The sequence below is a fragment of the Panthera leo genome, chromosome A3, assembly GCF_018350215.1.
Source record: "Panthera leo isolate Ple1 chromosome A3, P.leo_Ple1_pat1.1, whole genome shotgun sequence".
Lineage (NCBI taxonomy): Eukaryota > Metazoa > Chordata > Mammalia > Carnivora > Felidae > Panthera > Panthera leo.
In genome coordinates, this window is record NC_056681.1 from 20,951,205 (window position 1) to 20,973,155 (window position 21,951).

The 21,951-nt window shown below is 51.1% G+C and overlaps 1 protein-coding gene across 1 annotated transcript in view; it reads right to left on the reverse strand.

Moving 5' to 3' along the window:
- Positions 1 to 16,891, reverse strand: part of PPP1R16B (protein phosphatase 1 regulatory subunit 16B) — a 99,474-nt gene extending 82,583 nt beyond the window's left edge. The window contains exon 1 of the mRNA XM_042930977.1: positions 16,818 to 16,891. The gene's annotated coding sequence lies outside the window, so the exon portion shown is untranslated. The remainder of the gene's footprint in view (positions 1 to 16,817) is intronic.
- Between the last annotated feature and the right edge of the window lie 5,060 nt (positions 16,892 to 21,951).

A 21,951-nucleotide genomic window follows, 5' to 3' on the forward strand; every position in this document is an offset into this window, starting at 1 on the left:
AGAGGAGGAAGTAACTAGGGAAAACCCTACAAGAACCTGAACTGCTTTAAAAGACCTTCCTCATGGGGCCCCTGGGTGGCTCACTTGGTTAAGCTTCTGACTCTTGATCTCACAGTTCGAAAGTTCGAGCCCTGCATCGAGCTCTGCACTGACAATATGAGGCCTGCTTGGGATTCTGTGTCTCCCTCTCTCTCTCTGTCCCACCCACGCACTCTCTCTCTCTCCCTTCTCCCCCTCTCTCTCAAAAATAAATAAATAAACTTTAAAAGACCTTCCTTATGAAATGCAAGATTTCAGAGAATCCACAGTGTTAGTGATCAGGGAGGCAGGAGGACACTTTGACTAAGAAAACGAACAGCTGAATTTGTACTAAAACAAATACTTAGTGAAGTCAGTAGAAAGTAAAATGTAATGACTTAATGAAACTAAGGCATCGCATCAGAGAAGCTATAAGATGTGTAGAAGAAATTAACCCAGGGATAAACAGTGCAAAGTGACAAGGACAGCGTCTGTCCACGGTGCACTTCCCACGTATCAGGCTCTCTCCATGTAATGGCCCTCGGAACCATTGCACCAACCCTGCAGTGGAGGTATTGTTCCCATTTCAAAGACCGGAAGACTGAGACTCAGAGGTAAGGAACTTGGAAGGAGGGCTGATATTCTGGTGGTTGGTGGCTAGCCTCTCTTCTGACTGGTCTATGCCTGTGCCATGATGGTTAGGTAATTTTAATATCTTCCCTGCTTGAAAAGAAAAAATAATAGCCCACTGTTGACCAGAAGCCTTACTGCTAACATAATATAACAAAAACAATGGATTAACGCATCTTTGTATGTTATATGTACTATATTCCGTATCCTTGCAATAAAGTAAGCTAGAGAGAAGAAAATGTTATTAAGAAACTCATAAGAGGGGCACCTGAATGGCTCAGTTGGTTAGGCATCCGACTTTGGCTCAGGTCATGGTCCCTCGGTTTGTGAGTTCAAGCCCCACGTCAGGCTCTGTGCTGACAGCTCAGAGCCTGGAGCCTGCTTCAGATTCTGTGTCTCCCTCTCTCTCTGCCCCTCCCCTGCTCATGCTCTCTCTCTCTCTCTCTCTTTCTCTCTCTCTCAAAAATGAATAAAGGTTAAAAAAAGAAAGAAATTCATAAGAGAAAATACACTTCTGGGACTGTACTGTATCGAAAAAAAATCCACGGATATGTAGACCCATGCAGTTCAAACCTGTGCTGTTCCAGGGTCAACTGTAAACTCACCCTAAGTTTCATAAAACCTGCCTTCCTAAACCCCTGTGGGCCCAGCCTTCCCTTTCTTGGTGAGCACTTTCTCATTTTTACTTCCCCCAACAGCTCCTGAGCCAAATTCCCACCAGCAACTGTCCTGTCTCCTCTCCTCCCCTCTCCTCCCCTCTCCTCCCCTCTCCTCCCCTCTCCTCTCCTCTCCACCAGATGAAATTCAGTAGAGTTAGCCAGGAAGTTTCCAGATGCCCGGGGTTTCGCTAAATGACACTTCTGCGCATTAGGTAGCCTTTGAAGTCCCTCTGTCCTGGGTCTGTGACCTCCCAGGTCAGCACGCGGCGAGGAACAAGCCGCATTGGACTGCCTTTCATTACTTTCCTTCCTCCGCTCTTTGATCGCCAGCCAGCCTCCCTTCTGATTCTCTCCCCTTGGCTCCTCTGGAGCGTGCAGCACTCCAGGCAGACCTCTGCTTCCCCTCTGACCAGCTGTATTTCCACCGAACACGGTCAGTTCTCAGTAAGCCACAGACGCGATGCCCTGAAAGTGATGTTACTGTCACAGCTGAATTTGTCTCCTCGCGATGAAAACACAGGTTCACTTCGTGAGCCACTTCGGTCTATCCTCAGACGTCTGGGGCCCTAATCACAACCCTGCACTCAACATTTCCCCCAGCAAATTACCAAAAACCCTCCCTATCTTGTACCTGGTGTCACCCGGGGGGAGCTGGTTTCAGGATTTTCTTCTGGCAGTTTTTCTCCCCTGATTCACTTTCATTTTTTGTTTTTTAACTTAAGACCTCATGCATTTACTCAATAAATCAATAAGTATTTATATTGCCATCTACTATGTGCTAGGCAGTAAAATAAGGGGGCTCTGAGAGTCCCTGAATGAACCAAACTATTGATCAGAAAGGTTCTGCTTTAGGTAATGGCAGAGTAGCCTCTCACATATAATTATTATAAACCACACACGCGCACGTGCGCACACACACACACACACACACCTATCAGAAGGCACTCGGTTTGTTCAATTACAAGCATACAGAAAATAGAGGGGAATCAACACCCATAAGAAGGAAATGGTGACTTCCGTGTTTTTATAGGGTTTTCCCCAAGGACAGAACCCAGTTAACGTTCATGGTGGCTACAACGTGGATGGAGACCTTTGCTCTTATTGTCTGAGCAATTAGAGGGCAGAATTCAAGTGACTACACCTGGAAAGTGAGGAGACAGGTCTCAGAAAATAGCCACAGGACAGTAGCCCCGAATTCTGAGTATAAATTCCACCCAGGTTTCTCTGAATGACGCATGTATGGGGGGAGGTTCCAAGCAGCTCAGCTAAGACCAAAGGAACAGAACAAAAGATTCCAGCTGTTGTCCACACAGGGGAAACTGAGTTCAGAGTTTGAGTTTGGTCAAGTTAACTGCCTGATAAAACAAACGAAGGAAATCATTACCGTTCTGGGGAACATAATAAAATCAACGGTCTCTTCAAGTCTCGCTCACAATGGTTCAGAATGTCATCCAAAATTACTAGAAAAAAAAAATTAAAAACAAACAGGAAAACGTGGCCCAAAGTCAAGAGGAAAGGCAATCAACGGAGATCTACCCCAAGATGCCCCAGATGTTGGAAGTCAACAGATAAGGATTTAAAGCAGCTACCTGTAACTTTGCTCGAGGGTGTAAAAGAACACAAATGAGCAAATAGAAACTATCGACACAGCAAAGAAGAAGACCCAAACTCTTCATGAGATCAGCTAAACCCCCACCAACGCCTTCCTCGGCATCCTGCCTCGTGCTTTCCACTAAGGACAGTCACGAAGTTCTCTCTCATACTGAGTTCAGTGACCCTTTTTTGAGTACCTTCCAAGTGCCAGGTATTGGGCAAGCTTTGAGGGGCAAAAACACAACACAGAATCTTAAACCCTGGTCCCAGAGACCAGATCGGTCATCTGACAACATCTGTTGAGACCACCAGCCCCTTCTCAGCTCCTTTCCTTCTCTGTCAGGTCTTCAAGTAGGAAAAGAGAGTAAAGTCCCACTGTGGCCTCTTTCCAGCTTCCAGATCATTCCTGACGGCACCATGTGCCCGACAAAAAGCACACACAGGAATGAGGGGCAGGCTGTCAGACCTCCGCAGTCTCCTTCCACAGCAAAAGCATGGTCCAGTGGCTGATTACAGTCAGTGGGTCTGTAAAAAACTCTGCGTACAGACATCAGAGGGAGTCGGCGGGGAGGCCCTTCTTCATCCTGTCGTATTAACAGGTGTTTTCCTTTTTCTCTGTTTATTTTGAGAGACAGAGAGACAGAGAGAGAGCATGTGAGCGGGCAAAGGGCAGAGAGAGAGAGAGGGAGGGAAAGAATCCCAAGCAGGCTCTGCACTGTCATTGTGGAGCCCAATGTGGGGCCCAAACTCACGAACCGTGAGATCATGATCACCTGAGCTGAAACCAAGAGTCGGACGTGTAACCAACTGAGGCTCCCAGGCGCTCCCTGCTTTTTCAAATCCTGTGAAGAAAGAAGTTCTCAAACTCGGCTCCACATTGGAATCACCTGGAGATGCTAGGAACTTAACATTAAGACTGCAGAGCAAGACTACTATACATCCACGAGCACGGCCAAAAAAATTTTTAAGACAGAAAATAGCAGCTCTTGGCAAGACTTCTTATACACTGGGAATATAATTTGGTACCACCACTTTTAAAAACCGCTCAGCAGTTTTAATCCAGCAGTTTCATTCCTAGAAGTATACCCAAACAGAAATTTCTACATACGTTCCCCAAAAGGCACGTAGAAGAATGTCAATAGCGCGGCTTGTGATTGTCCTAAGGTATGTAAACTATCCAAAATGCCCACCCTCAGTAGTCTAGAGAAGAATGGCTCAGTCACACTAGGACTTACACCTAGTGTAACCTCCGCAATTACACCCGTCAGTACGGAAGATTCTCACGGCGTTAACCAAAATAAGCCAAACACACACAACGGCGCATGCTATACGATTCCATTTAGGTGAAATTCAGCAGCAGGCAATTGATCGGCATAGCGGTTTTGGGGTGGAGGAGCTTCTGGAAAGGGACCTAAAAGGGGCTGCAGGAATACTGGTGAGATTCTGGTTTTTGAGCAGGATCTGGGCATCTGCAGCCAGTGAACAATTCATTCACTTCAGGGTTGTGTACTTTCCTATATTTGTTTTACCTTAATAAATCATTAAAACTAAAAAAAAAAAAAAAAATACTGATGTGTGTGGGGCCCACCTCGAGAGATTCTGGTTTAATTGGTCTCGGGTGCAGCCAGGCATTGCCATTTCGAAAAGCTCCCCAGTTGGGCTAATGTACATCCAAGAACCACTGTGTTAGAACTTGGCAACCCTCCTTACTACTTCTCGGAGCAAACAGTGCTGCTGCTTCTCCAGAAAAGTCTAAAGCAAGATGTTTTCTGTCGTAACACCAGCAGCTCCAGAGATGGTTAATAGGTGTCACGTGGGGAACGGGGGTTTCATGGTCAAAGATGTGATTTTAAAAATTCTGATGATCAGCTTTTATTGGGCACTTAGTGAACTCCTAGAGCTAGCTTTCTTGCTTCGTCCCCACTGTCTCGTTCAATTAGCACAACAAGGGGTGCCCAGGTGGTTCCGTCGGTTGAGCTTCCGGCTCTTGGTCTCAGCTCAGGTCTTGATATCAGGGTAGTGAGTTCAAGCCCCACGCTGGGCATGGGGCCTACTTAAAAAAAAGTAATCATCACAACAAGCCAATGAGGAAGGTACTGTGAGCCCTCCTTTTATAGAAGGGTTGAGCACAGCTCAGGGGGGTTAAGAGATTGCCAAGTTTACACAGCCAGGAAAGCAACAGGGCTAGGATCCACATCCACATTGGCCTTGACACCAAAGCCCATGCTCTGAACCGCTACTCTAGACTGTCTCTCCAGGAAGTGCCTGACTGTAGAACTCACCAGAACTTTCACCAGGCTAATGTGAGCTGTGGGTTGCCGAGACAGGATCGGGGAAGGCAGCATCTCCCAAAGTGGTTCCCTTACCTCTGGCCCACCACAGACACCACTGGCAGAGTGGTCATTCTGAAACTAAGTCTGATGCCACAGCGCTTCCCTCGTAAGGAAGCATTTCATGGCTCCCCATGGCCTCCAGAGTCATGGGTAGACACCTCAGTCTCACAGCCCATCTGGTGTCTGGCCTGGGCATTTTAGCTTTATCTCTGGCCAGCCCAACCTCCCTCCCCAGCCCCAACCTGCTAACGCTTAATTTTCCAGCTACACAGAACCAGACCGATGGCCTCATACCTCAGCAATGGTAGCCCCCAGGGGCCGAGACTCTGCTGTCTCGAGACTCTGCCACACACGGATTCACTGCAATCCACACAGCCAGCCTTGAAAGACAGACATGATTGTCCCCAACGGACAAATTGGGAAATGGAGGCTACTCTTGAATGGCCCAAGCCACACTTCGAAAGGGGCAGAACTAGGATCTGAACACAGACTCGGGTTTCTCCGCTCCACGGCCCGCACAATTTTCACTACACCACACCCCCCTCCTCACCTTCCTTCATTCTGTCCCACAGGGTGGCATCACCCTTCTGTCCCTCCACCTGGCAGACTCCCCATTCTCTGAGAGCGGCTACAAGCACTGGGATCATATCCATCATCCCTGAAGTGCTTTCCAGGCACCAAGCTCAACACCCGCTTTGTCTCCTTTACACAGTATTGTCTCAATGCTCCTTTTCTTCCCTCTGGATTGTTCTTTATCTGCCCTGTGCCAAATGGGTTTCATTCTCCTCCTCTCCAGTTCCAAGGCACGTGACCACATCTCCCCTGTGGCGCTCAACCCTCTGTAGTAATTGTTAGTTTCAGATCTGCCTCTTCCCTTGGACGAGATGCCCTCCAAAGACAAGGGATACATATCATTCCCCTTTATGTCCCACCACACAGCCACCCCAGCAGGCAGTAGGTGTTCCATTGGGACGACAGTGGACAGGAAATCAGGAGACCGAGAGACTGAAAATTCAGAGATTATTCCATCCATGCGTCACAAGGAGTTATCCTGGTTTGGAACCAGCGCTGGAGAATCAAACCAGACAAAATAGATCTGGCTGATGGGGGGAATGGGGGAACACTGAGGAGTCGACTCAGGACACCCCTCCCGGGGCCCCTGCCACAGAAGGGTGGGATAAGATTGCCCCTAGCTTCATGGGCTCTGTGTGCCCCCGCTTAGGTGATTTGCTGTAAAATGATGCTTATGTTCATCCCCACAGTGTGGTTTCAGATATTCTCAACTGCTCCCCACCTTGTGTCATACTTAAATCATCCCAAGTGAATGAAGAGACATTGGGACCGTGGCCCCAAGCAAATGTACAGCTATGGCCTGGCTCCCCATAGTCTACAGATGGGCAGACTAGGTGATCATACCCCTTTCTAAATGGTTCTGTTCTTTTCAAGTAGGAGGCCCACTTACAAAACAGAGGCATCTCTGATGTCCTCCCATTCACTGAATACCCTTTCTGTGCATCTGCCCCACGGTGGGTACCGTCCGGAGTTCGTCTCCTCCTAACCCCTGGGGAAACCGCCCATTCCTGCCACCCACGGCCAGCCTCTGCGAGGGCCAGCGTCGTGGGTATTCGGATCCAGCTTTCTGCTCCTTTGCTCTCACTCTTTCTGGACTAATGTGCACGTTTGCCCGGGCGTGAGTGATCGGTAATGAGTGCTACAGACTCAGTGGGGATTCTGCACCACCTCCTTCGGACTGATGGGTTTCCATGAGCAAACCTGGAAACCACCAAAACGACTCTCTGAAAATTTCCTATCTCCCCACGTTCCTAGCTGCCTGCCTCTTCTGCTGCCCCCACTAGGGGTAAGCTGCAGGATTTTTCTGCTTCCAATCAAGTCGTTTTCTTCTGAGGATTTCAAGTACCCCTTTTGCCCTCAGGACAGGGTGTATTCTGTATTTTACAAGTTCATCTGTGATGTTCATGCAGATAGAGTTTATCGAGCAAAAGTTAGCTTCGTTTACGCATTCCTCTGGCACGCTTGGACCACACTGCTTGGTTTTTATCTTTCCACGTGTCTGCTTCCTCCAGAAGACAGGGATCAACCTGAGGGCAGAAACTGGCTTCGTTTAATTTCAGATCTCTAATCCCAAGCTTAAGGCCAGGTAAAATGTAGTTCTTGAATATTTAACAACGCTTATGTAGGCAGAGTCTAAAAGGTTATAAAACCAGAATCAACGTGGCCCCTGAAACATTCTTTCCAGTTTATTCCTATTGGACTGGCAAAACCATAGTTGCGGGAAGAGGGTGGGGAAGAGGCATCCGCACACACTGCTGAGGGGATAGAAAGTGATCTGGCCTCTTGGGAGGAGAGTTTGATGATGCCCATCATAGTTCAAACTGCGGGGAAATTTCCACAGGGATCACATCGCGCCAGGGTACAAAGAGATATGCTGCACCGGCAAGGATGCTGTGACTTCACAGCTCTAGTAGGAGAAAAACTGGAAACAACCTTCACTGTCAAAAGGAACTAGAAAATCCATTACGATAAATGCTTATTCCTGGAGTACCACATAGCCCTAGAGACAGAGGTATGTTGACATGTGCTAAGATAAATGAGCTGAAAGGGGGAGTTTCAGAAGCATGCTGCAGAGGTGTGTTAAGAAAAAAGGACAGACACATAAATGAATAGGGGTTTGTATGTATGTATATAAGACATTTATGGAAAGTTTCAAAAACATCCAGGGATTTCTTCTGGGGAAAAGAAATGAGTGGCTGGAGATGATGGTTGGGGACATTTCACTTTCTGTTTTCCATATTTCTGTACTATTCGGATGTTAACAATGATTTTGTATTCTTTTTATAACTAAACAGGATAAAATGCCGCAATAAGAAAACAAAAGCTTGGCTTTATATGTAAAAGAAGATAACTGGGGGGGCGCCTGGGTGGCTCAGTCGGTTAAGCCTCCGACTTCAGCTCAGGTCACGATCTCATGGTCTGTGAGTTCGAGCCCCGCGTCAGGCTCTGGGCTGATGGCTCAGAGCCTGGAGCCTGCTTTCCGGTTCTGTGTCTCCCTCTCTCTCTGCCCCTCCCCCGTTCATGCTCTCTCTCTGTCTCAAAAATAAAATAAAAACGTTAAAAAAAAAAATTAAAAAAAAAAAAAGAAGATAACTGGGGCGCCTGGGTGGCTCAGTCGGTTAAGCGTCCGATTTCGGCTCAGGTCATGATCTCGTGGTCCGTGAGTTCGAGCCCCACGTTGGGCTCTGTGCTGACAGCTCGGAGCCTGGAGCCTGCTTCAGATTCTGTGTCTCCCTCTCTCTCTGCCCCTCCCCTGCTCATGCTCTGTCTCTCTCTGTCTCAAAAATAAATAAAAACATTTAAAAAAGAAAGAAGATAACTAATGAAATTTTGGAGAAAATCTTCCTTATTTCTTTATAAGGCAATAGGCAATGTCTATAAAGCAACATTCGCTCTCTGTCCAGTTCATGAGGTGCCAATGATGTCTACAGAGTTCCAGAAAGGAACCTGGAGACAGGGACAGACACTGAGAAGGGCCAAGAGCCCTGAAGGAAATAAATATGGGAATGCGTGCCTTTAGTTGCTCTTGGATGACAGAAAATAAAGCCAGTTCTGATTGAGACTCTGAATCAGTCTGGGAGCCAAGAAATTCTGAGAACTCACCAAGCTGGAATGTACATGGGGCCTCTGACCAGTGCCAAGAAGTAAAGGCTAGGGATGCCTAAGTAAGTAATAGACGTAAATAAGTAATCTGGGTGAGCTCAGGCCCCAGGGACATAAATGACCCAGGACTCTGCACACCTATCCCCTCTGTTCTGAAGGGATGCTCCCAGGGCAGACGTGACGGATGCTGATGTAATCAAAATTGCAGATACTATTGAGTACATCCTCTGCATGGAGCAAAATGGTTAATCATGCCAGCCTATTCTATTATTGTCCCTATTTTACATGCGGGGAATTGAGGCTCAGCGGAGTTAAGCAAGTAATTTGCTCAAGATTACAGTAAGTGCTAGAGGCGGGGATCAAACCCAGGTCTGACTCCAGGGACGGCCAAGGCCACTGCTAGCCTTTCCCCTATCTGGGAAAGAAATAGAAAAAGGAACTTCCTCGGAGTCGGGACAGCCCCGAAGCGCAACGGCGTTTTTACCCAGAGAAACGCCAGAGAACATAATGATTTAAGTGCCAGCACACTGAAGCCAGACGTCCTGAATTCAAATCCTGACTCCCGCACTTAATGGCCATGTGACCTGACGTAAGTCATTGGACCTCTCTGTGCCTCGCTTTCCTCAGCAGTAAAATCAAGGTCGCCGTAATGCCCCCTCTACAGTTTGCGAGGATGAGACTAAAGGGGTTAAATAAACAGTGCTTGCCTCGTGATACGTACCAGATGTTGACGATTATTATTACGATTAAGAAAAAGGTGTCCTTCCTTCCAGGCAGATGCAACCCTGCAGGGTGCAGAGCTTAGCAAGTGGGGCAGACGAGGTTTCTGCCCCCTCCCTGTGCCATCGGGCAGTGCACAAGTCCACAACCTCACATATCACGCCTGCTGAGCGATTCACTTCCACATGTAGCCATTCTTTCCTCCCGGCTTCCCCTCTGCCAGCCTGGCTGTGGATCAGAATCTCCTGGCCCACTTTTTACAAACACAGATTCCCAGGGCCTGTTCTGATACAGGCGGGTTGGGCTAAGCAGGGCCTGAGGATCTGTATGTTCAACAAGCCCCAGGTGATCAGTGACGTGGGAACGGCATGTCTCTGGACACACATCTCTGGAAGCACCAGACGTCCCCACCTGTTCCTGCCCTTGGGAGCAAGCGGCCTCGTTTTCATGTTTGGTCCCAGGTCTGGACACACGGAGAGGGGGAGCAAGAAACATGTGCCCCTGCAAGCCAGCCGGCAGAGCAGATGGCTGGGCCAACAGGAGTGACGAGCTGAGTGCTGTTGTGTTTGCGTGAGTGACACCAGAGACCCTTCCCCTGGAGACGTGGGCTTCCCCAGACCCTTGCCACTCAAAGTACAGCTCACAAACCAGCAGAATGACTCCCCCTTGGGAACCTGTTAGAAATGCAGACACTCAGGACCCAGACCTACTAAATTAGGTTGTGCGTTTTACAGGAACCCCCAGATGACTCATGAGCAAGTTTGAGGCACATTGTCCAAGAAGGCGTCCCCCATCAGAATAAGTTCTAACTCGTGCGCACCTCTAACCTGTCCAAGCACCCTCTGGGGCCGATCTTTTCCTTTGGACTCCCAGACAGCCCCAGAAAAACAGCTTTGCATAGCCCAGATCCATGCTCGGCAGCCAGCCTAGGGCTCACAGTGAACCTCTGCTTAAATGAGTTACTTATTTCTAAGTCGGCATTAAAATAAGCCTTCCCGGGGCACCTGGGTGGTTCAGTCGGTTAAGCGTCTGACTTCAGCTTGGGTCATGATCTCATGGTCCGTGAGTTCGGGCCCGGCATCAGGCTCTGTGCTGACAGCTCAGAGCCTGGAGCCTGCTTCGGATTCTGTGTCTCCCTCTCTCTCTGCCCCTCCCCTGCTCATGCTCTGTCTCTCTCTGTCTCAAAAATAAATAAAAACATTTTAAAAAATTTAAAATAAGCCTTCCCAATGAATTGAAAAAGAGACAACAACACCAGCCTCTGGAATTCTGGGGCGTAAAAACATTCCCTTCTTTTGTACGGAGTTGTGACCCCTGCTTCCCTGGCCAAAGCCATCCAAAGACATCAAATAGCCCAAAGAAAACAAGCCGTGTCTTCCTGTTGGCCCAGCTTCAAGTTATCAGGCAGATTTCACACTGGAGCTTGACCTCATTAATCCAAAGCCTATCACATTGCTGTAAATGTCAGTGGAAAAATAGCCATTCAGTGGGTTTCCTTCATTCCACCAGAAAGGGAAAAAACAGGAAGGCAACAGCAGCTGTGGCCCAGCTTGGCAAATCCCAAGGGCCCCGCTGACAGGGCGTTCCTTGTCGGCACCTAGTTCGCCTGCCCCGGCCGGCTCGTCCAGATAAAGGTGAGTCCTACGGGCACGTGACCAAAATGCACTGGTGACTGCAGCAATGGTTCAGATCAGTTGGGCCCCCCAGCACCTGCTGGCGAAGGAAAATAGCTTGGTCTGAATTTCCTTGGCCTGCATCACCAACTGGCCATTTATCATTCAGTTTCATCTAAATCTCTCCTGCCCATTCAAAATGTCCTACAAGCCAAACCTCTGGGACTCCAGGGGACACAAGGCCTTCCAAGTCCTCATTCATCCTTTTAATGCATATTGATTGTCTCCCATGTACCGGGGCTCCATGCTGGGCAACCGGGGACACAGAGCTGAATGAATTAGACACAGTCACTGACCTTATGAGGCTCATAGCCCAGTGCAACTTTCCTCAGCCTCGGCACTATTGACATTTGGGTAACTCTTTGCTATGAAAGGCTGTCCTGTGTGATGCAAGAAATTCAGCAGCATCCCTGGCCTGTACCCGCTAGACGCCAGTAGCACCCCCCCCTACCCCGCACCTCCCCAGTTGTGACAGCCAAAAATGTCTCCAGACATTCCCAAAGGACTCCTGGGGGCCGAACTGTTACCAGCTGAGAACCACTGGTCTAGCGAGTAAGACAGACTCAAAAAGTAATGACCACAAATAACCATATGATCACAACTACGATAAGTACCGCAGAGGTCAATGTTGTGGATATTATATCGATGTCACCTACGACGTGGAAGCCAGGTTTTCTCTGTATGATTACAAGTCTTTATTACAACTCCGAATTATACATATTATGTATATAGTATATATGATCTGTATTTCCAGGTGGAGAAATTGAGGCTCAAGGAAGCGAAGAAATTGCCCAAGGCCCCAAAGCCAGTGGAAGGCAGAACCTGGATTTGAACCCCAGCCCTAAACTCCGCCTCCTATGGAAAAGGAAATTTGAGCCTTTGCCTTCTGAAAACAGGTAAGGTCACGTGATGCGCGCGCGCGCTGCACTGACCAGCCGTCCTAAAAGACTCATTCCTTCCTAGCGGGTCCCGGTAGAACTCAATCACCACCTGCCACATCAATGAGGTTACAAACTGCCTGCCTCAAGGCACATTTGTGGGACCCTACGGGCCAAGGGATGCGGCCCTGAATTCCGAGACATCCAAGAAACCTCCTCCCCTTTGCCAAATGCCTGCCCACGGGGCCTCCCCAAAAATCAGGGCAGGGAGAGAATGCAGCAGTGTCCAGGCAGCCAGAGAACTCCCCACCGTGACCCATCTTCAAGGTGCCTACTGCCCAGCATCCAAGGGTGCACAGTGGAAGAAACCAGACGTTCTGCATGAGTGAAACATTTAGCGATTTACAAGGAGCATGAGTGAAGTGGTACGGGACAGCACGTGGAAGCTTTGGAGACCCCCGACATGAGTTCCTGCCACTTAGGAGCCCCAGACCCCTTAGCGAATCGCCTCACCCTTGGTGCCTCAGTGTCCCCTTCTGTACAACAGGGATAAATGCATCCACTTCAAGTCAGTCGGTATGAGCATTCCATGGCAATGCAAGCAAAGACCTTGGACAGTGACCAGCCTCCAGGAAGTGTACCGGCACCTGGTACAATGTTATAATCAATAAGGAGCCAGATCACGGCACTTCCTCCACGTACATCCCCTTCCTTCAAATGAGCTACTGAGTCCCAGGAAGAGAGAAACAGATGAAGAAGTAGGAAAAGCATCTCGGGAAGGAGGGGATCTCCGTGCTTTCCTAGTAGAAGGAAGAGGAAGGGACAGCTAACATACTGGCAGATGAGCCCGGGGCCAGCCCTCCCTCCCGTGCAGAAGTTAATCCTAGACTTTCTTGGGTGTGCAACCGGACAGCCCTCCACAGGCCGCAGGGTGCCTGCTTCGGGTCAGCGAGTGTTTAATCATTTGGGACCCCTCGGAAGGATGGCCTCTGCCCACCTCCCTGGCCTCGCCTGCCGCCCCAGCGTCCGTCACGCCCTATGGTGATGGCACTCCAGCCTCGGCCTCTGCCCACTGCTCTCAGAGACACCAAGCGCTTTCAAGCCCCTGTGCTGTTGCGCAAGCCGCTCCCTCTGCTCAGCCTGCCCGCCCCTCTAGTACCCGCCACCTGGAAAACTGTCTCTGAAGGCCCGCGACGCGCTCCCACAGCAGCTTGCCCACCTGTCATCGGTCATCACAGACTAGTAATAATAGCAACTAACATGTGCAAAGCTCTGATTAATATCTAAAAGGCCCTGCGCTGAGTTTCTTACCCAGGCATCTGCCCATCACCAGCCAGCAGCAAGGTGGCAGCTTCAGGAGGGAAACCTGGGTTGGTTAGCCCCGGCCACCTGTCCACCCGCCCCTCGGCTCTCCCCTCCCCTTCTCACCAGTGAAGCTGTTATCCCACGGTGTCCTCGCTATCTGTTTCCAGGCCTGCCTCTCCCCCGCAGAGGGGAGCCCTGATTGCTGCTTGATTCATCTTGAAATCCCTCGCTAAGCACAAGGTCTTACAATGGAGTAAACATCTATCGAATGAACCCACAAATCCTGGAAAATGGCAGCCAGATGTGAGAGGCTAACTCACAGACTTCCTGGGGACAGGCCCAGGCTGGACTCCAGTTCCCAGGAGTCAGGCCTCCCCAGCCAAGAGGCTTTCCCTGTCCTGAGAGCTAGAGGCAGAAGTGGTCTGACTCCCCCAGACTGGAGGTGGTGGGACCTTTGACAGCCCAAGGCAGAGGAGGAAATGGTGGTGATGGTGACGATAACCATTTCCTGCATTCCTGCCCACACCAGGTGCTGCACTAAACACTTTCTGTGCATTATTATCTCACAGAATCCTCACAACCCCACGAAGTAGGCAGTGCTATTGGCTCCCATGTTACAGATGAGAAAACCAGGACTCAGAGAGAGCAGTAATTTACCTGTCATCACACAGCCTTTAAGTATCGAGCTATCATTTGAACTAAACCTGCCTGGTGCTCGTGGTCTGCAAACTTTGTAGCTTTCTGCAGGAGGCAGGCTGGTCCAAGCCCTCCCTGAGCCCAGCCTCTAAGATGTGCTCGGGCTAAAGAAGGTTTGTCCTGGTCTCTGCTGGCAGAATGCCCTGTGGGACCCACTATACGCCAAATGGTTCAAGTCCGAGGTGCAGGCAGGGTACAGGCTGGGGCAGCTAGTTGGGGGAAGGCAGCAAGGTTGGGTGGGGTTCTTGAGGGTCCAAGTACGGCACAGGAATCCAGGAAGGTGCCTTCCGCCATCTGTAAAACCAGGCTAGCTGCAACCTCTGTTGGCCAGAGAAAGGTCCCTCTGGGGATGGGGCTGGTTTTGAAAAGAAACTGAGGCCCTAGTTTCCAACAGTCCAAATGGGCTCTGCCGAAAGGTTCTGGCCTTGGGGAAAATCCCACCTTCCTGAGTCAGCATCCCCTTCCCCCTGTCCCTCAGGCTCCCAAACAGACTTTAGCAGCTAGATTAGGATTTAACCTTCTCTCCAGCACCAGTGACCGGAATGAAGTCTGAGCATACGTTGTTGGCCTTGCCCTCGTGTCCTTCCAGGAGGCAAGGAGCCTCTGCACGCTAACCAGAGAATGTGCAGGTGAATGTCCCAGTGGGAGGAGGTTGACAGAGGGACAGGGAGGGTCAACTGGTCTTCCTGAAGGAGCCACTGCAGAGGCTGGGACCAGGAAACGGGTCAGGAAGGTTTCAGGGTGGGCGACACTGTTGGGTACGCTCCAGTTGACCAGAGGGTTCAAAGTCGAACGTCCAGAGTGGCCTGGGTGACATCTTGTCTCCAGCATCTTGCTGGCAGGGGGGGAGAGAAGGGGCCGGGGAAATCTGTGTGGGATGGCTCTGTGAGCAGGCGGCGAGCTGAAAGGACTCGCTCACCAGGGCCCACAAGCCGCCTGCAGGCTGGAGCTTTGTGACCAAGCTGGGGGAAGATGTGGAAACTCCCCCGGCCCCCGCAGAACCACCCTCCAGGACTCCACGGGCTGCTCCTGCCTAAAGGAGACACACCCCACTCAAAACCACTAGGAAGGGCGCCAGTATTTACCTAAGAGCATTCCTCCCGACCCGCTCCACTGCACCAAGCACTTCACGTGGGTCCCCTCGCCACCCCTGCCCACGGCCTGAGTATTAGCCCCATTGTCTTAGAGGCAACTGAGGCTCCTGGAGGCCAAGTGCCTTGCCTTCCAGCCCAGCGCCAGTCACTGGCTGAGCTAAGAAGCTTTATTACCAACCTAGGGGGAAGCCTCCCAGATGGAGGGTTTTTCCCCTCGCTGGTTCACCAGCCGCAGGAAATGGCAGGGCACTCAGGAAAGTACCCCGTGGGCTCAGGCGGCTAATGACAGGCCCCTTCCAGAGACAGCCCTGCGGGAAAGGGAGCCTGGTACCTCGGGGCCCTGGGTCCTCCACAGAGGGCGATTCAGAGGCGGCACCTGGTGCCCGCGGCCGCGGGGAGCTGGTGAGCGCTTCTGACAGCGAGAACAGGGGCCCATTATGTGGAATCCAATCACATGGGCGCGCAAGCAGCTCGGCTTTCGGTTCTGAGAAGCGCTTATGCAGCCACCTCTCTCCCCGCTCCCGAGTGCCCGGGAGTCCCGGGTCCCAGGCTTTGAGCGCGGCCCTCCCGGGAACACCGGATTCAAAGCTCGCCTCGGCTCAATCATCCGCTCGGGGCTGGGAGCTGCATCAACAGCGGCTCCCGAGGAGCCGGCTCCAGACTGGGGGAGGAGGAGGGAGGGAGGGAGTCTGCATCAGGGAAAGGAGGCTGGCAGCGGGCGCCTCCCCCTCCCTGCGTTCCACTCGGGCGGTCTGGGCAGCTCAGCCTGGGCGCTCCGGGTGACCTTGGGCAGACCCCTCCGCGCGACCTCTTTGGGGCGGGTTGCACGGGTTCTGCCCATCCCAGGCTCTCGGGGGCGCTCCTCGGGCCGGAGTCGGGGCGCGGGACTCGGGAGGAGAGGCGCGCTCCTGGCGCGGGGACCCGGCAGCCCGCGCACGGCGGCCCTTTGGAGAGGCCGGGAGCACCTCCCGCGGGGAAGAAGCGCGCGGGGTCTCCCGGGGCCGGCGGGCGCTGTCAGCTGGAGCCAGCGGCGGGGCGGGTCCGCACGCGGGGGCGCCCGCCCTGGGGACCTTTCCCGCCCGGGCAGAAGCGCTCCCTGCGGGGATCTGGCGCCGCCACGCGAGGGGGCGGCGCCCCCACGGCGGGCCCCGAGGCTGGGCGCCCCGGCCGTTTGATGCTGGTTGTGGCTCCCGCTTCGCGGCACCGCGACCCCCGGCAGAAGCAGCCGAAATCCCACAGGCTGCCCCAAGAGCGGGCCCCGGTGGCCCCGGCCAACAGCCTGCCGATGCGCCCCCTACCCCAGCCTCGTCGTAGGCGCGCCAGACCCGGAGAACGCCCCCACCCCAGCCCGACGCCCCGGCCTGCGCTCCCCGCACCCGCCGTTCCAGCGCCCCCTCCCCCAATTACCTCCAGCCGCTGGCCCTTGGCCCACGCGCCCCACACACCCCCAACCAGACCTTCCGCGGCTGGGACCACCTCCCCGCCGCGATCCTCATCCCCGCCGGCTCCAGCCAGGGAGGGGCGGCGTCGCCGGGGAACTCACCCGCTCTCCCTAGCCCGGCCCCGAGCGGCTCCGGCCCTGGCTCTGTCAGTCGGTCCCCGAGCCGCAGCTGCCGGTGCGGCGACAGAAGCTGGCTGAGCCCGGCCGCCAGCCTCCGCGCCGCCCCTCGGCTCCTCCCCCTAGGCGGGGCCTGAGCTCCCGGGAAGTGGGTGGGCACGCTCACCCTGCTCCTCCCGCCGTCCTAGGAGCTCGCAGAAGGGTCCCGGCACCCTGGGGGTGCTGGCCCCTCCACTGAGCAGCGGAAATCGAGGGCCATGGACGTTGCCAGGCTTCGGAACAGTCGTCCTTACAGTCTTCCCCCCTTTCACGCCCTCTCCTCACCATCACCAAACGCGGAAAGGGGGAAGCCCAGGACTGCATTCCTGCTCCCATTTCGTGGAAGGGCATCATGAAGCCCAGAGGGGAGCAGTAACCTGCCCGAGGTCATACAGAATCAGTATCAGTACCAGTGCCAGAAACCCAGGTCTCCTACCTCAAAGGCCTGCGCAGCCTGAGTCTGAAGCCTTTCCGGGACCTCAAGAAGCCCAACTAGGCCTTGCCCTGGGGACAGGTTTGTGGGGGCAGGTTCCCCAGACGGGGCGGGGGTGGGGGGTGAGGAGAGATCGGTGGGAGCTTGGGGGTTGTGGCCTGAGACATGGACTGTCATCATTTCCTCTTTCTGTAAAGAAAGGAGGCTAAGGAAGGAGGAAGGAAGTGGTCGCACCTTCGCTGACGTCTGTCACTGTCTGAGGTGTGCAGCATCCAGAAAGGGGCTGCCCTCCGGAGATCTAGTGGTAAAAATGAAAAAACGAAAAGCAAAACACACCGAGGTGGTTTCGATCATCGAATTCGAGCCTCTTTCCGGGGCTGAAGGCCTCAGCACTCTGAACACCATCTTTTTTTTTTTTTCTTTTTTTTTTTTTTTTTTTACAGGATCTAACTATTTTTGCGTCGCTGTTGAGAGGGCCCTACTCCCCACCCCACCCCCCAGGAAGAGAAGAGAAAGTTAACAAAGGGAAAAAACCCATACCAAAACATTCTCTGGAATCCACACTCCCTGAACACTGGCTTTAGAACAATAGCATTCTCTTGTCCACAAAGGGCCTTGTTTCCTGAGCTTTCTCCGCCTCAGCTTAGAGCCCCAGGCAGCCCAGGGCCAGTCAGTGATGGTGCAGACAAGGTTTAAGTTTGGGGAGTTTTGGGGTGATGCGCAGTTTTTCACGCCCCAGCAATCCAGTTTGAAGGAAGAATTCCTCTTGGCCATCACACTAGCAATGTCCTTTTGCGGTGGCCGGTAGAACCCGAGTTTAGGGATTTCCTGTTTGCTAAGGCAACTCGGTAACCTTCCTTGGGGAAGGTGAAAAACTCAGGGCTGGGCTTGTTCCAGGCCCTGGGGCCCCTCAAGTCCTCTGAAAGCCCCCTCCCTCATTCACCACCCCACCCCCCCCACCCCCCCCCCCCCAACCCGGGCTCCAGCTGTGAGCTCAGAGGGCAGGAATCCATCTAAGGCAGGTATTGAACTTGGAGCCTATGTTCCTGACATGAAGCCCTGAGGATGGGCCCAAATCCCCATGTTGTATTGTTCATTCACACCTTTCACCGTATCTGATGCCAAAAGTTCCGGTGCACTCACGCTTCCTGATTTCAAAACACAGCTACAGTAATCGAGGCAGTGAAGTATGGGTACGAGGACAGATATGCAGACAATGGGATAAAACTGAGAGTCCAAATATAAACCCTTCCACCTACGACCAATTAATTTTCAACAGGAGTGACAGCGCAATGTAATGAGGAACCGATAATCTTTTCAACAAATCTTTTCGTGCACAACTGGATGTCACGCTGGGACAAATGGATTTCCTTGTGCAGAAGAATGAGGCTGGACCCCTACCTCACACCGTGTACAGAAATTAACTCAAAACAGACCAGACTGACACGTAAGAGCTAAAGGTGCAAAACACTCATCAGAAAATATAGGCATAAACTGTGACCATCGATTAAGTAATGGCTTCTTAGATGTGGCACCTAAAGCACAAGCAACAAAGAAAAAAAAAAACAGAGAAGTCAGGTCCTATCAAAAAAAAAGTTTGTGCTTCAAAAGTTGGGACATCATCAAGGTACCTACCTGGGTGGCTCAGTTCGTTGAGCGTCCAGCTCGGCTCAGGTCACGATCTCACAACTCATGAGTTCGAGCCCCGCGTCGGGCTCTGTGCTGAAAGCTCAGAGCCCGGAGTCTGCTTCAGATTCTGTGTTTCCCTCTCTCTCTCTGCCCCTCCCCTGTTCACGCTCTGTCTCTCTCTCTCTCTCTCAAAAATAAATAAAAACATAAATTTTTTTTTTTAATTTGGGACACCATCAAGAAAGTGAAGAGAAAGTAACTGTTATGGGCTGAATTGTGTCCCCGCAAAAATTCACATGTCTAAGTCCCAACCCCCAGTACCTCAGAATTAACTGTATTTGGAAACAAGCCTTTAAAGACGTGATTAAGGGGCGCCTGGGTGGCGCAGTCGGTTAAGCGTCCGACTTCAGCCAGGTCACGATCTCGCGGTCCGTGAGTTTGAGCCCCGCGTCAGGCTCTGGGCTGATGGCTCGGAGCCTGGAGCCTGTTTCCGATTCTGTGTCTCCCTCTCTCTCTGACCCTCCCCCGTTCATGCTCTGTCTCTCTGTCCCAAAAATAAATAAAAAACGTTGAAAAAATTTAAAAAAATAAAATAAAATAAAATAAAAAATAAAGACGTGATTAAGTCAAACTGAGGCCCTTAGGATAGGGCCTGAATCCAGTATGACTAGTGTCCTTATAAATGGAGAAAAGGACATCTGGGATGCACACACAGAGCGGAGACCTTGTGAAGACATAGACAGGGAACGGATGGCTACCTACAAGCCAAGGAGAGAAACCTTGGGAGAAACCAAATCTGCAAACACCTTGATCTTGGACCTCTAGCATCCAGAGCTGTGAGAAAGAAACTTCTGTTATTTAAGCCACCCAGAATGTGGCATTTTGTCACAGCAGCCCTAGCAAACTAATACAATAGCTCACCAGATGGGAGGAAAGATTTGCAATCTGATAAGGTCTTGTATCTAGAATATGTAAGGAGCTCTTACAACTCAATAATAAAAAGGCAAACAGTAAAAACCTTGGTCTGCGAGTAACTCGTTCTACGAGTGTTCTTCCAGATGGGCCAACATTTCTAATAAATTTTAACTTGATTAAACAATCGATGTCTTGCAATACAAGTAGTACCTGATGCCAAAAGTCACATGATCACAACTGAGCCAATGGTTCTTCTCTCCCTCTCCCTCCCTCCCCGTGGGATTCTGGGTGATTGTCTCTCATGCTCAGATGCTTGGTCTTAACGCCTCAGTGCTTGGCAGAAATCAGTGAGTTTTCAGAACGTTGGAAGGTGCCCACAACAGGCACTACTGTATTTTTTGTCACTTCAAAGCATCTAGGGACAGTCCTTTGCTTTCCCATACAAGAGTAAGCTTAGGAATGCTTTGCTTCATCCGAGGTCAGGCTGCCTGCGGATAGAAACCCTTTCCTCTGCTGCCTTATTGCCAGTTACGTTACATACAGTATATGACTGTGGTCAACATCCGTGCGAGTGTCTACGATGGCCCCCGTGCAGAAGATTCCGTTGAGCCAACAGATAGCAGTAGTTCCATTAGTGATAGTGACAGTCGTCCTACACAATAACCCTCCTCTCTCTTGTCTCCCGCACACCAGCCAGGAAGGTTTTCAAAGGTAAGTGCGGGTTAATTTGTTTATTTTTCTTTACATTTTGTATTTTCTTTGTTATTTTGTTTTATATTACAGTATCGTAATCATTTTTATATGAATATTTTTGGGTTGTGGAATGAATCATCTGAGTGTCCCTTATTTCTTCCAGGGAAATTTGCTTTGATATACAAGTGCTTTGGAATGCAAGCATGCTTCCGGAACAAGTTATGCCCGCAAACCGAGGGTTTGCTATAACTCGATTCAAAATTTGACAGAGAATCGGAATAGACATTTCTCCAAAGAAGATACAGAAGTGGCCCGTAAGTGCACGAAGACACGCTCAACGTCATTAGCCATCAAGGAAATGCAAATCAAACCTACGATGTGATCCCATTTGAAACTTAATAGGAAGGCTGTGATCGAAACGACAGGCAATAACAAGGGCTGGCAAGGAAGTGAAGAAATTAGACGCCTCATACATTGCTTGGAGAAATGTAAGATGGGGTCATTGCTTTCAAAAACGGCCCGCCAGTTGCTCAAAATGTTAAACGTAGAGTTACCAGATGATCCAGAAATTCTACTGGTAGCTACACAGCCGGGAGAAATAAAGGCATGCCTCCACACAAACCTGTGCACGAACCTTCACAGAGCATTCTGCACAACAGCGCCAAAGTGGAAACAGCCCACATGTCCATCGTCTGTTGGATGGGTAAATAAAATGCGATATATGTCCACACAATGCGGTATTACTTGGCGATCAAGAGGAACGAGGTACCGATACATACCACAACACGGACGCACCTCGAAAGAAGCCAGACACGAGACCCCAGGTTGTACGATTCTACTGGTAGGTAATGTCCAGAACAGGCAAATGTATAGAGACAGAAAGCAGATCAGTGGTTGTCTGGAACGGGGAGAGGGTTTGGGGGGCAAGGGGAGCATGATTGATCAAAGGCACTAGATTCTTTTGGGGGTGATTAACATACTAAAACCGATGCGGTGATGGCTGCCCAACTATGAATATACCAGAGCCCGCTGGATGGCACACTTTATTTTTTTTTAATCTTTTCAATGTTTGAGAGAGAGACAGAGTGTGTGCAGGGGAAGGGCAGAGAGAGAGAGAGAAAGACACAGACTCGGAAGCAGGCTCCAGGCTCTGAGCTGTCAACACAGAACCTGATGCGGGGCTCGAACTCACGAACCGTGAGATCATGACCTGAGCCGGTCGGATGCTTAACCGACTGAGCCATCCAGGCACCCCTGGATTGTATACTTTAAGTGGGTGAATTGTGTAGTATATGGATCGCAATAAAGTTTTCACCAAAAAAAAAAAAAAAAAAAAGTTAAACTGGTCCCTTGAAAGCAACCAGAGGACTGTGTCTCCCAGCCTGTCCCCTGTCCCCAGGCACCAAAGCC